At 40.6% G+C, this 12799-nt stretch overlaps 1 protein-coding gene across 1 annotated transcript in view; it reads left to right on the top strand.

Annotated features, from left to right (window-relative positions):
• b3glcta (beta 3-glucosyltransferase a) overlaps positions 1-12799 on the top strand; it is a 101445-nt gene that overhangs the window by 41972 nt on the left and 46674 nt on the right. The window lies entirely within an intron of this gene.

Raw genomic sequence — 12799 nt, 5'->3', positions numbered from 1 at the left:
AGTCCCTGTTGAGCTGAACATGTCTTCACACAGAACCATCAACAAATGGAATCACAAACATTGACTTCTCCACACATTTATGCAAAACTATTTTTGTTGCATTATACTTGAAATGTTTTTCTTTCAAATGGTCTTACAACGAACTCAGCGCTCTTAAAATAGATTAAAAAAAAAAAGTGCAATGTTGAGCTTCCAGGACCTTAAGGACAATTCTAATCTACAAACTCAGGACCATTTCAGATACAGTATTTACAAATCGGTCTGTCGGAGGAAAAAAAAAAATAAGGACGGCACTATTGGAGATGAAATTTGGGATATTTTCCAAAAAGCGATGGAACCTACAAAAAGAATATTTCAATGCTATATCGTGTCCTCCTGAATTTAAAAGGAGATCATACTCTGTACATTCAAACAAGATGGGAAGCAGAGGGCAACATCACGATAACGGTGGAAGGAATCTGCAGAGCAACGGTTGACAACAAGCTCTCCCTCCTGGAAGGAATACAGTTGGAAGAACTTGACTCAATTCTTCTGTACTCCGGCACAGAAAGCCCAGTACTTTGGTCAGACTGCTTGCTGGAGGTACTGTGGAAATACTGTTGCCAACCACTTTCACATCTTTTGGGATTGTCCCTCTGTGGCTCCATTTTGGAGAAATGCCCACAGCGTCCTGGAGGCAGTTTTTAAGTTTAAAATCTGCTTTAACTTTAAAATCATGTACCTCAATGATGTGGAAGAACTTAAATGTGCAAAGAGAGATGAATGTTTAATGACAAGCAAGAAGGCTCTGACCACAACTTCAAACTTTACTATAAAGCAGAGAATTAATATGGTGACATGAGTATATTTATGTACCGGGTATGTGTGACGTGTTACTTCAGAGATGATCCTTCCCCTTCTGTTTGTTCTATTATTATTTGTATTTCTCTTATGTTTACTGACAAAACAAAAATTTTAATTAAATAAAAAAAAAAAGAAATATGCTTCTTTAATTGGCCATTGAATTTGTTTTTTGTTTTTTTTACAAAATATGGATAAGTTCTATACTTGTATTTCAGAGCATTTCTTTCATCAACTGAGTCAGTTCAAAGCACAGGACGTCAGAAAAATCAAATACAACAACAAAAACAACACACTTTGTAATAATATGTATCTTTTCAGGCCTTTGGTTGTCTAGACTAATAGATTCAGTCAGTTCACATCATTTTCAGACTCATATTCCAAAGTAGAAACTGATTAAAAAAAAACAACTACTGTTTTATATGCAAAGCATCACAGAGGAGAAGTCACAGTAATGAACAGCAATGCAAAATGTTTTCAATCAAAGCCGCTTCATTAGAGGAGCGTTTCAGGTCACGTCTGCCGTCACTCCGCCGCTGGTCTGGGTCACATGTGGAGTACATGGAAGTAAAAGATTTGGAGCAGAATCGCTATGATGTTTAACCTGATTCAGACTTTTCACCGTCTCGTCTGCCAAGCACATCTTTTTAATTAAGCACACCCTCAGTTATATTGTTCTTATTCATTAAGTGATACCTAAAAGAGGCCATTTTGACTGAAGTCCAGTTGGCTGTTCACTCGGACTGCAGTAATGTATTACGTACTTCACTTCTCTTCAGAGTTTATGTTCTGTATACCTTCTAAATTGTGCATTTTACCACTAATGAGAAAATTTTGATTTGCAGGGCAGGAATAAAATGAAAAGGAGATATCCAAAAAGAAATCAACATTAAATTCCAACACACGCATTGCAAGATGTGATGTGTAATAATAATCACTTAATTCTGATTTGCACTATTAATAGAAGCTGCACCTCCGAACTCTAGAAAGAGGATGGTCAATGCGGAAAAGGAATTTCACCAATAGGATTAATAAAGTACAATTAATTAGTTTTAGTTCATTAAAATTTCACCTAATCCATGGTTCAAACCTAATTTCGCTTTTCAAAAAAGCCAAATGGTCAATACTAATAAATGAGGGATGTCTTTAAATATGTGTCCTGTGTACCAATCCAATCGGAAATAGGAAATATCCTGTACGTTTTTACTGGAAATCATGAAGAAAAAGGAATGAATAGAGTTCAAACCCAACATTTACTGTATATCAATGAAATACACATTTTTAGGACATCGTGAAGTCGGTATAATGAAGACAAAATGTGAGGAAAGTAAAAACAAGCCCTACCTAACCTTAAACTTGCAGGCCTCCGATAATGCTCTTATTGTTTATGTAGCATCTGTTAGTCTTTTAATGTTGGAATCATTAGTCTTAGATTTATCAACCACTTAGTGTGAGATCTTGGTTTTTATTGTGAGATTTGCTCTCAGTATGTGAGAGTTGGCAGCTCTGCTTCACTTGGATCATAATGTATGTTTAATTCTGGGTTTTGTTCAGTCTGCTGGCATAGTAGATTTAATCAGAGTGAGATGAAGACACATTTTATCCCCCACTGCTCTAACATGAATTCAGCTGAAGAGGAGATGTGAAAAGAGACGGAGCCTTCTGTTCGTCTTCCGCATTCATTACCTGTGGAATTTGGTACGTTTCCAGGGATCCTACGCAGGTGGAGCACACAGAGTAATACTACGGATGACCCGTGGGGGCAGTGTTGTGCAGTATAGCTCATGTGCAACCAGCAGAAGGAACGAAGAGGACAATGGACCCTGTAAGACAACAGAAATCATGATCAATTAGAAGAAAGGCCAGTTAACTCACCAAGACATCAGAGCAGATGACTTGTGTCAAGAGTTTATATATGTTTTCACGAAGAGAGTTGAAATCGTAAGGCAACAAATGATCCCTCCAGACCAAATTTTAAATACTGTACTGGAAACACAAATACTTATTTTGGTAGTTTTGACCCTGTTTCACCAGCGTTTATATTAGAAATGTTCTTCAACATTAAGTTAAATTTACAGACACCAAGAAACATAAATATAGATAAAAAAATAAATATCTTTGAATAGTGAGCTGAAAGCAGAGTGTCCTGAGAAAGCCCATATCAGCTCAAGGAGAACATGCAAATCCCCCCAAAATTTCCAGAACTCCCTCAATCGAACCAGGGATCGTCTCACTGTCAGGCAGCAGTGACAACCACTGCACCACTGTGCATCCACTTGTTTTGTTTATTCCAAAGAAATTACGTGAACTGTGAAGAAAATAAATATTTACACATAGATTACATTGTTGTTGTACGACAGTGTATTTTTTGGTGACTTTACTGCAGTTTGTTTGGACTCTCTCTCTCTCTCTCTCTCTCTCTCTCTCTCTCTCTCTCTCTCTCTCTCTCTCTCTCTCTCTGCTTCTTACAGTTATTCCTAAACTTCAAGAAAAAAACAACATATATCTACAAATAAAACCCTGTGCTCCACCATAGAGGACGAGCAGCAAACCAGATGTTGTGGAAAAATAAATGCCCGTCCAATTTGTTTTCTTATCTTTCCTGTTGAGAAAAAAATAACAAGAGACAGCAGGTACATTTACCAAAAGCTGCATTTCTTTTGAATGCATAGTACGAGATGGCAGAGGATGTTGGCCAGTTCAGTCCCACAGCTCCGAGGTGAACCAGAACTTAAATCACATGAAATCTGACAATAATTAACTATACGAAGGTGAGGCTACTGCAGTTGTATTTAAGCTGGGGCTCAGAGGGAGAGTCTGCAGACAATGTTTACAAGGTGTTCACTGAACTTATAGTTACTTTCTTATTTTTGTCCTTTTTTTCCCTCTGAGTGCCTTTGCTGCCTCACTGCTTGTTTTTTTTTTTTGGTATGTAATTCTGAACACGATCTTTCCCATTCAAATTAAAATAACTTCACACGGCCATCCCGAGAAGTGCCACAGCATATATTTCTATGTGAGTCACAAAATCCTACACCTTCCTGAAAATTTGCTCTGAGATCGAAAGAGCAATTTTGTCTGATTTAGTGTGGTCTTATCCAGAACTATTGTGAATACTGAACAAGCCTCACAAGCAAAGAAACCTGGACTGTGTTGAGCATTAATTGCATGGGCCTCCTGAATTATTGATTCAAAGTGAGGTTTAAGGGTTGAGTCCAGCTCTCATTAGTCTTCAGCTGAGCTGTCCATGGAGCCGTGAACTCCAGAGAGCCCCTAATGAGTGTGATTATCACAGGTTGGAGACCTGCTTCCTCGAAACTTTACGCATCGAATCTGATGTGTGCCTGTTGTGTGTGTGTGTGTGTGTGTGTGTGTGTGTGTGTGTGTGTGTGTGTTTCTGTGTTTCTGTGGAGAGAATTTTAATGAACTAAATTTCATAGAAAAGTCACTTTCCCCTCATGCGTGCCGCCGTTTCTCACCCAGACTCTCCTCTCCATTTCATTTTTCTTTTTTTTTTTTCCTCCCAATTGTAGTCCGTCTCCTCGGCTCTCTGCAGGCTTCCTCATTTCTTCCCTCTCTTTGCTATTTTCCTTTGTGTTTCATTGAGAGATATTTATGATCATGACCTTTTCGGCTGTAAGCTAAAAGTTAAATACACCGTGCTCATTATTGATCTGGTGCAAAGCAATTAAAAGTGTGTAGTAATAGAAGAAGAAGAAAAAGAAGCCTGATGGAAAATCGTTTCACTTATAGCATGACACACAGGACGGTGTCTCATGAGACGGTCGCCTATGGAAAAGATAAATAATTTTTGCATCTAAATCAAACTCCTAACGGCCCACAGAGCCGCCTGTATTGAGTCGTGGCCTGCGGATTGAATATCAGCGCATGCCCGAGGATTGGCTATTAAATGGTGGTCCGGGCCGGCGTGACGGTCATGGATAGTTTGGTCAGAAAACTGCAACACAAATTGCTTGAGTGCACTCCGTCTCCAGGATGCAACATTTTGGACTGGAGGAAGGGAGAGATGGAGGGGAATTTTTCACAAGAAGGATGACTCTGGGCCATCTTGTCTCGGGGAGTCCAATGATGTGAGTCACTGGAGTGTGGCGGGTTTTACACCAGCACAATCAGCTGCTGGATGGGGAGTTTGGGCCCGCCGACTATGAAAATTAACTATTGACATCCTCTGTCGTCTCCAACTGTGTGCCGGCAATGAAGAGCTCTGGATTTGTGGTGACAGGTTCGTTGTTCCCATAACAGCCTAATGGCCTCATCCGCAGGATCCCGTCCCGTTAGACTTTTTCATGCTCTTGTAATTTGATGTGCGCGTCTGATGTGCTTTCAGTCTTTTTTCTGCTCCTCTCGTTAATTTTAGACTTGAGCTGAGATTTCAGGGTATTTGTAGCCAGCATGAGGTTATCTTTCGCCGGGATCTCGGAACAGGAAAGTATAAAAACAAACTCCTCCGTCACGTTCAGGTGTACAAGTCAAGGCCCTCCATCAGTGACAGGGAAACGCGATGCCCACAGGGACTTTGTGACTCGCCTGCAGGGCATGTTGTAAAAATAGAGGCTGAGACAGACGTCACGATTTGAAAATGCGAAAACTATTGACTTTCTGTAAAATCTCACCAAAGTTATATTTGTACAGAAATGTAAGTAGTGTATTTTGCTTTTATGAAATCCTAACAATCATGCATATTCATTTACAAGAATTTCTGCGTTGATTTGACTTTTATTTTCTGTCTTTCAAATGTTAAAAACAATTAAATTGTATACATTTTTAAATCTTGGATTATGTTGATAACTGCCTCAGCCTTTTCACACACAAGCATTTATTCTAACAGTATTTGTGACCCGTAGCTCTTTACATGAAAAAAGATGTTGCGCACTGCCCGGGCCACAGGAATACATCCAATACATGTGAGAAACAAACACAGAAACTCAGATTATATTGTCAGAAATAGTCCAAGCAGAATCCCAAGAGGAGACAAAGTTCAGAAAAATCAGACTGAGAGCAACGGAAAAGATTAAACATCATTTAATGAGGAAAAACCTGCCTTACCGACAAGGGAACAACTCACAAACAAAGCCTCCATCCTAAAGCTGGTCTGGAGTTCTTCAAAGTTTTTCGGTGCATCCTCTTTTAAAGTATTTGAGAATACACAATCTAATCCGTGTGCAGACACAGGACAGTTGTAAATGAAACCTCTGTTTAGGCAATGATAAGACGGTCATAAAAATGTCTAATCCGCCCCCTAATTTCCTCTCTGGTTTTGCCTCAACTGAGTGTCTTTAGAAAATGGTGAAACGTCTTTGTCCCACAGTGCAGTAGAAAAACACATCATCTTTAACAAATAACATCACACAAAGACATGTTTGCTGTGTTTTTTTGATATCTGATCAGAAAGTTTGACTGCAAATCTACATTCCACAATGTAGCAGCTACAACTGTTGACGTCATACGGTCTGTTGAATCCTTACAGACACTGGAGATGCTAAGACGGCCTGGTCGTGCCTCTCCCATGATGTACGCCAGCAAAAGATCAGACACGATTTACACAGAATCCTGTTGAAACCTGAAAACTTCGGTTCAATTGAGTTCAGCTGAGAAACTCATTCAGTCTTCCCAAACCTTGATTAAACTGAAAGCCGTACACTCTCCAGGAGGAAGGAAGTTGTGATGTGATCGAAGCACAAGCAGTTTATTATGTGTCTTGTAAATGTTGCTGCAGGAGAAACTGGAAACCGCTCAGATCTGAAAGTATTTATTTGCAGACCTCGACACTGAGCAGGGTGCAGTTACCTGATATACCCGTTCTCTTGTCTGCTAAATTATTTTTATCGAGGGGAGAAAAATCCATTTTCCACTCACAGGGATTCAGACTCCGACTGGACAAAAGACGCCTAAGAAAAGCAAAGCTGCCAAGTCTCGCAAACCGAAAGTAAAACTCGCGCTGTCATGCAACTTTTACGTTGGTGCCGGACTTCTTGGATAATTCCACGAAAAGATTTTGTTGTCAGGATTCGGAAGGCAAGGCAAATTTATTCATAGAGCATCGTTCAGACCAAAGGCAATTCATTGTGCTTTACAAAGAAATAAAAGAAATACATTCACATCCATCATAGACAGGGAAAGCGTGATTGGTGTGGGCTCCAGACTTCTTAGAAAGAGGAAGTGAGATAAGTGGGTCCTTATATATTTTACCCTGATCCTTCCATTTATCCATAACTAAAAGTCATTTGGCTGGAAATCAGGGTAATATTATTCCACTGGGTATTGTGCTGCTCTGTTGTCCCGGAGCTGCGCCCATTGAAGCCATGCTGGCCTCCAGGACCAGGCCTCCTTTGGAGGCCTCGGCCCTTCTGCTCGGTCCCAAATAACAAGCGTCAAAACAGTAAAAACAGCTACAATAGCTGGAGCTGATGGCCAAAACAACGAAAATGGCTTAATTTAAATATAACGATATAACAAGTATAATATAATATAATGAGAACATTTATCTAGTGGAAAGTTGCAAAAGCGTCTCTTTTGGTCATGAAGGTTGCAGATCCTGTCTTAGGTGAACCACCCCAGAGTCATTTGATCTCATATTGAGGTTATAGCGTGTCGGGTCATAACAAAAGAGCAGATTTTCTATGATTCAAAGGGCATGCAGTGAGAGAAACAGGTCAAGTCTGTGTTGCAGGTTGCAGTAACTTGCAGCAATACAAAGAAAAGTGATATAAAATGACCCTGCTGCGTACACACGCGCGCTCGCGCGCAATCACTGTTTGCCGTTTGCCTCGTCACGGCCGGGCCTTTATTTACCCGCGGGCAGGGGAGATCCTCGGGGCTGAAACGTTACGGTGACACTTCCAGTGACTACACACACCTGCTCGGTGACACTGATGGAGATGACAGAGCTGCAGGAGTGCCTGCAGGTCACTGTGCTCTCAGCTCCGCCGCCACTTGGTAACATCTGCAACGCTGCTCTGAGGAAGCGTCACCATTGATTTGTGTCAGCGGGGTGACAACCGCCGCACGGCCTGGCAGGCGACTACCAGGGCACACTGTTCACGTTCCAGTGCAGATGTTCAAACACACCTACAAACACACGTCACGTCATCGCGCTCCTTTCTCGTTTTAGTTGCAATTATCAGTCTTGTGTTGCTGCTGCGGGAGCACGCCGCGTTCAAAGCCTTCACGCAGAGCTGGCCATGGAGCAGATGGTGATGGCCTTTAAAGAGTGGCTTCATGCATTTAGAAGCATCAGATCAAGAGAGAGTCGGAGAGAAAGGAGGCGGCAGAATCCTCCTGTGTCTCATTTCGTCCAATATATTTCAAGGCTGATACAGTCTTTTTTTTCCCTTCTTCTGTGGAGTGGCCTCGATGGAATACTGAACGGAGGGAGATAAACGAACGCTAGACTCATGCTTTATAGTTCCATCAACCTGGCAAAATAAAACCATCCGCAACTGAAGATACCTCGGCCTTGGCTTCGTCTCCTCGTTGGCCTCAATCTCCGTCATTCACGGCATATTATTTCCAGCCAAGAGGGATCCTTAGATAATTTCACTTAAGTGTCAGAAAGAAGCGCTTTGTGTCGGCTTTGGCACCGGGGTGCTCCTTCACATCTTGAATTATTAAATGAATTGATTGCGTACTTTAACCTCTGGAGGTTCTGCTATTAATAAAGCTGCTACTGCTGGCACCCGGAACGCCACCACTGTGACGACTGCGAAAAACACAACAACTCAGCAAACATTAAACACACCTCATAGGGTCGCCGCGGGCTGAACGCCACCGCCGCCACTGCAGCCACATGAGCAAACACGCAGCTCTATCCTGCTCAAATACCCTGTAACTGTACACAGCAAAGACGACTGTGAACTTGATTTATGTTGGGAAAGTTTAAAGTAGAGAAAATGGTCTACAGCCATGTTCACAGCGAGGTGCGGTTTGTTCTGTTTGAACTTTCATTTTACAGCCTAAGGATCATCATATTGAATATTTTACAGTAAGATGACGACAGTAGAGTTAAAGTCACCCAATTCTCAAGTACTTTCCTATTTAATGGCATGTAAGGTTTAGTCATCATTTTTCTTTGAAGGTGCACTATATGACAAAACGTCCTTAGGTCTGTGCTTTTCATGTCCTCTCTGGCATCTGGTTAGGCAGAGTTTTTTCAAATTACCGTAATTTCCAGACTATAAGCTGCTACTTTTTTTCACACGCTTTGGCTTATACAATAATGCGGCTAATTTATAGAGTTGTACAGGTTAACGGTGTTCATGCCACCAGATTCTACTCCCACATGTAGGTACATGCTCTTTTGTGCTGCTTTCCGTGGTCCAGAACTCCATCAGCTGACGTGAGTGACGGGTCCAGGTGCACACACACACACACACACACACACACACACACACACACACACACACACACACACACACACACACACACACACACACAGTGCTGTGTCCAGGAATTTCCAGCACTATGAAAGACAGATTTGCCGGAATTTATGAGAATATGAGCAATCCCTATATTCCCGCAGTTAAAAAATCTTTTCTAAATTTTGCGGGCGCATCTTATATCCAGGTGCGCTCAATGCTCTGGAAATATGGTAATGTCAATAGTTTCATTGCTTTTAAAGTGACCTGTATTTAAATTGAGTGATGCGTTGTATAAAATGTTACCATGCTTTTTTTTTTGTTGATCATAATTTCACAAAGGTTTCCTTCCTTCTGTGCTCTAAAATAGTCTAAATTTTAATATCGGACAAATAGATGCAGAATGGAATTCTGCCCACAAAAATCCAAGTGCTGCTCTTCCATTTGCAGATTTAAGTCAAGATATTCTATTATTGGTTAATTTTAATCATAAGCCTACTCTTTTTTTGTTTACAATATTACATTGAAAACACAGTAAGAGATATTTCATGAAGGCTGGATTGTTGAAAACAGTTATTCAGATCAAGCTCTATTTGTTATTTGATGATTTGCTAGAAGAAAATCATTGCTTTATTTCAAAGATTTCTTTCTTTGTACCACTGACTATAGACAGAGATTACATCAAGCATGTTGATTGACCTCTGACAAACTTTTCAACTTTTTGTCCAGTTACAGCAAGATATTGTTGTTATTTTTAGACGAGTCAATTTTCTATCCATACAGATACTTTGGAAATATTACAAATCTAATTTATCTTTGAGGAAACCTTGGGAATCATTAACCTTTCACTTTGATAATTTATTTGACATTTATTAGTGTAAAATCTACACTGCTGAGGGTTTCAGGGATGTGTGTGAGTTGGTTCTCATCTTAACTGTGATATTTAAATCTCATTAAGGCCTTCTCAATTTGCTTGCACTACAGATATATCCGAAGCTGAATGATAATAAAATTTGATTTGATAATGTAAGTACCAAAAGCTCGGGCTAAATCTCCTCTTTTGAAAAAAATATAGCCCTGTCGTACAGGTTAACACCACTAGATGGTGCATTGAGTCACTCGAAGAATTGAACAGTTGAAGAACAATGCCTGACTCTCTCGATAGTGATGTAGTGTTCTTGATAAGCATGGTATACAGCATTTACCCACTGGACCCAATCTGGATTGCAAAGAGCAACCACAAAGAAGAATGAAATGTAGAAATCCAGGCAAGGAGGCTCAACGCTGACATCTAGTGTAGAACGGAATCATGACTAAGTTTCCACTACACTGCTGAGCATCACAGTGAGAATATCATATTAATCCAAATCCTATAAGACCTTCGGCTGTTGAGACTAATCGATTCAGTTCAGTGCATTTTTCATCATATGGAGGAAAAACAAAGAGAAATAAATAATATGCTTCAGATGCACAATGTCACAACAGAGAGGCTGGAGCAATGAATAGTAATGAATGCACAAGCTGAATTGAGTTGAAACAAGAATTGCTATGGATTTCAATCTAATCCAGGCAGTTCAGTGTCTTTTGTCTTTGGTTTAGTGTTTTTAACATGGCTTTTATATCTTAGATAATGTCTGAATGTGGAAGTTTAAGGTAAAATTAAGCCACTTAATTTAGACAGAAGTGAGGAAACGTTAGACGGTGAAAAAACCAAAGAAAAACAAAACTTCCTCCCAACCTCCTCGAGGTTGTACTGAGACACAGCGAATGTTTATAACATGTCACTGTACTGTGACAGCTAATATGCACTGGAAATAATGAATAGATTTAGACTTATTGAGCTCGAAACAAGTGATTTCAAAATATTGGACGTTCCCTGAGGTTTACTACAGAGATATAATTCATCCACGGGGGAACATTAATGTCTGTTTTAATTAGTCGCAGAAAGGATTTACTCAAAACCGCAATCATACTGGGTTTTCTCCGAGTACTCCAGTGTGAAAACAATTTCTGCTGCCAGGACCACTGAATTTTGTACCAGAAGTTACTGACTTTAAGTTGAGATTGAAGTCATTTTCAGCAGTAATTGTTTGGTTTTGTGACAATCTAGACATTTTCATGACGTAGACTCTGCGGCACAACAACGAAAAATTCAATTCAAAGGTCATTATGGCACAATTTTACCAGTCCGGCCCACTCAAGAGGAAATTGTGTGAGATGAAACCTGACTGTCTGGAACAAAAGGAAACTTTCCCAAACGCAGTGCAGAATGTTCTAATGTTGGAGTGTTAAAGTAAAGTATAATTGCAATTTAACACTTTTTTAACCACATTAAAGTCCAAAACCTTAATAAAATATGTTCATTTGATGAATGAGGAGTCTAACAAAACAGTGGGAAGTTTAATCTCTGTCTATCTGAGGCTGGAGGTATCATCAGGGCTAATCTGACTAAATCACCGTAACGTGTCTTCTGGCATCTTTGGCGTGAACAACATTGTTTGTACATCCTCCTCCTAGAATCGAGCTCGGGTAGATGTATCGATTGCAGAGAACTATCAGAGCCGTGCACAAAGGTGATTCTAACCTGGAGGACACAGGAATGATGGAGGTGAAGGGAAAAGGGCACCGTAACAGGACTTTTTCTTTTCCCCTCTTTTTCCCCATTGTTTGATGATTAATCGAAACCCATTAGTGTGGAAGTCCAGGCCAGTGAATTCACTTTTAATTAGTTTCTTTTTTTTACCCCTCATCCTCCTTTGCTTTGACATAGGGTCCGGCATTATCTACACAATGAGGGATTGGCAAACTGCTTATCTGATTTTGCTCTTAGTCTCTTGCAGCTGGTATTATTGCTGTACGGTGCAGTATCAAGAGGCGGGTACCTCACCTGGGGGTTTAAAATGCACTCCTTTATGTGAAACCATATGCACACACACGTACACACACACGCGCGCCTGGTCATTAATTTAGCAAACTCAGCAGAAGGACATTTAGAGGTAGTGCGGGGGTATTCTCTCTTTAAGCTGGGCTCTCAGCAGAGGTTAGATCTGCTTGGAGATGGACATGCAGAGATTTAGCAAGTAATTCAACCCTCCCCTTACCAGAGCTGGAGGATCAATGGGATCTTTGTTATGAGCCGGGCCGAGTAGCGACACACCCACCAACACTTAATTAAAAAGATTTGACACAGATACTGTATCCGGACTCCCCTGATGTCTCCCCCTGACCCCGGCGCTAATATTTGAACCCAGAGGTGTGAAGAGGTGCAACTCGTGTAGTTGAGGCGGAGGCAATCCATCTATTCCTGCCGCTGTCAGCATTCGCCCTCCTCTTTTTTTTCCGTCCCCGTACTGCTTTTGCGCCACTATTCCAAAGGGAAGACTGTCGACATGTCAGCAGTGACTGCTACTTATTTATGTTTTCAAGTACAAAAATGCACTTGGGCTGCAAAAATTTCAGCAAGCGTAATTGGAAATGTTCCTTCCGGTAATAATAATTTATTACACAGTATCGCACTTATTTCTGTATTTTGTGCATATACCTCAGTGACTAATTAAAACGCCAAAAGCAAGAGAATTATGTGG

Source organism: Lipophrys pholis (genome assembly GCF_963383615.2).
Source record: "Lipophrys pholis genome assembly, chromosome: 3".
NCBI classification, from domain to species: domain Eukaryota; kingdom Metazoa; phylum Chordata; class Actinopteri; order Blenniiformes; family Blenniidae; genus Lipophrys; species Lipophrys pholis.
This window is presented reverse-complemented; position numbering and strand designations above follow the sequence as displayed.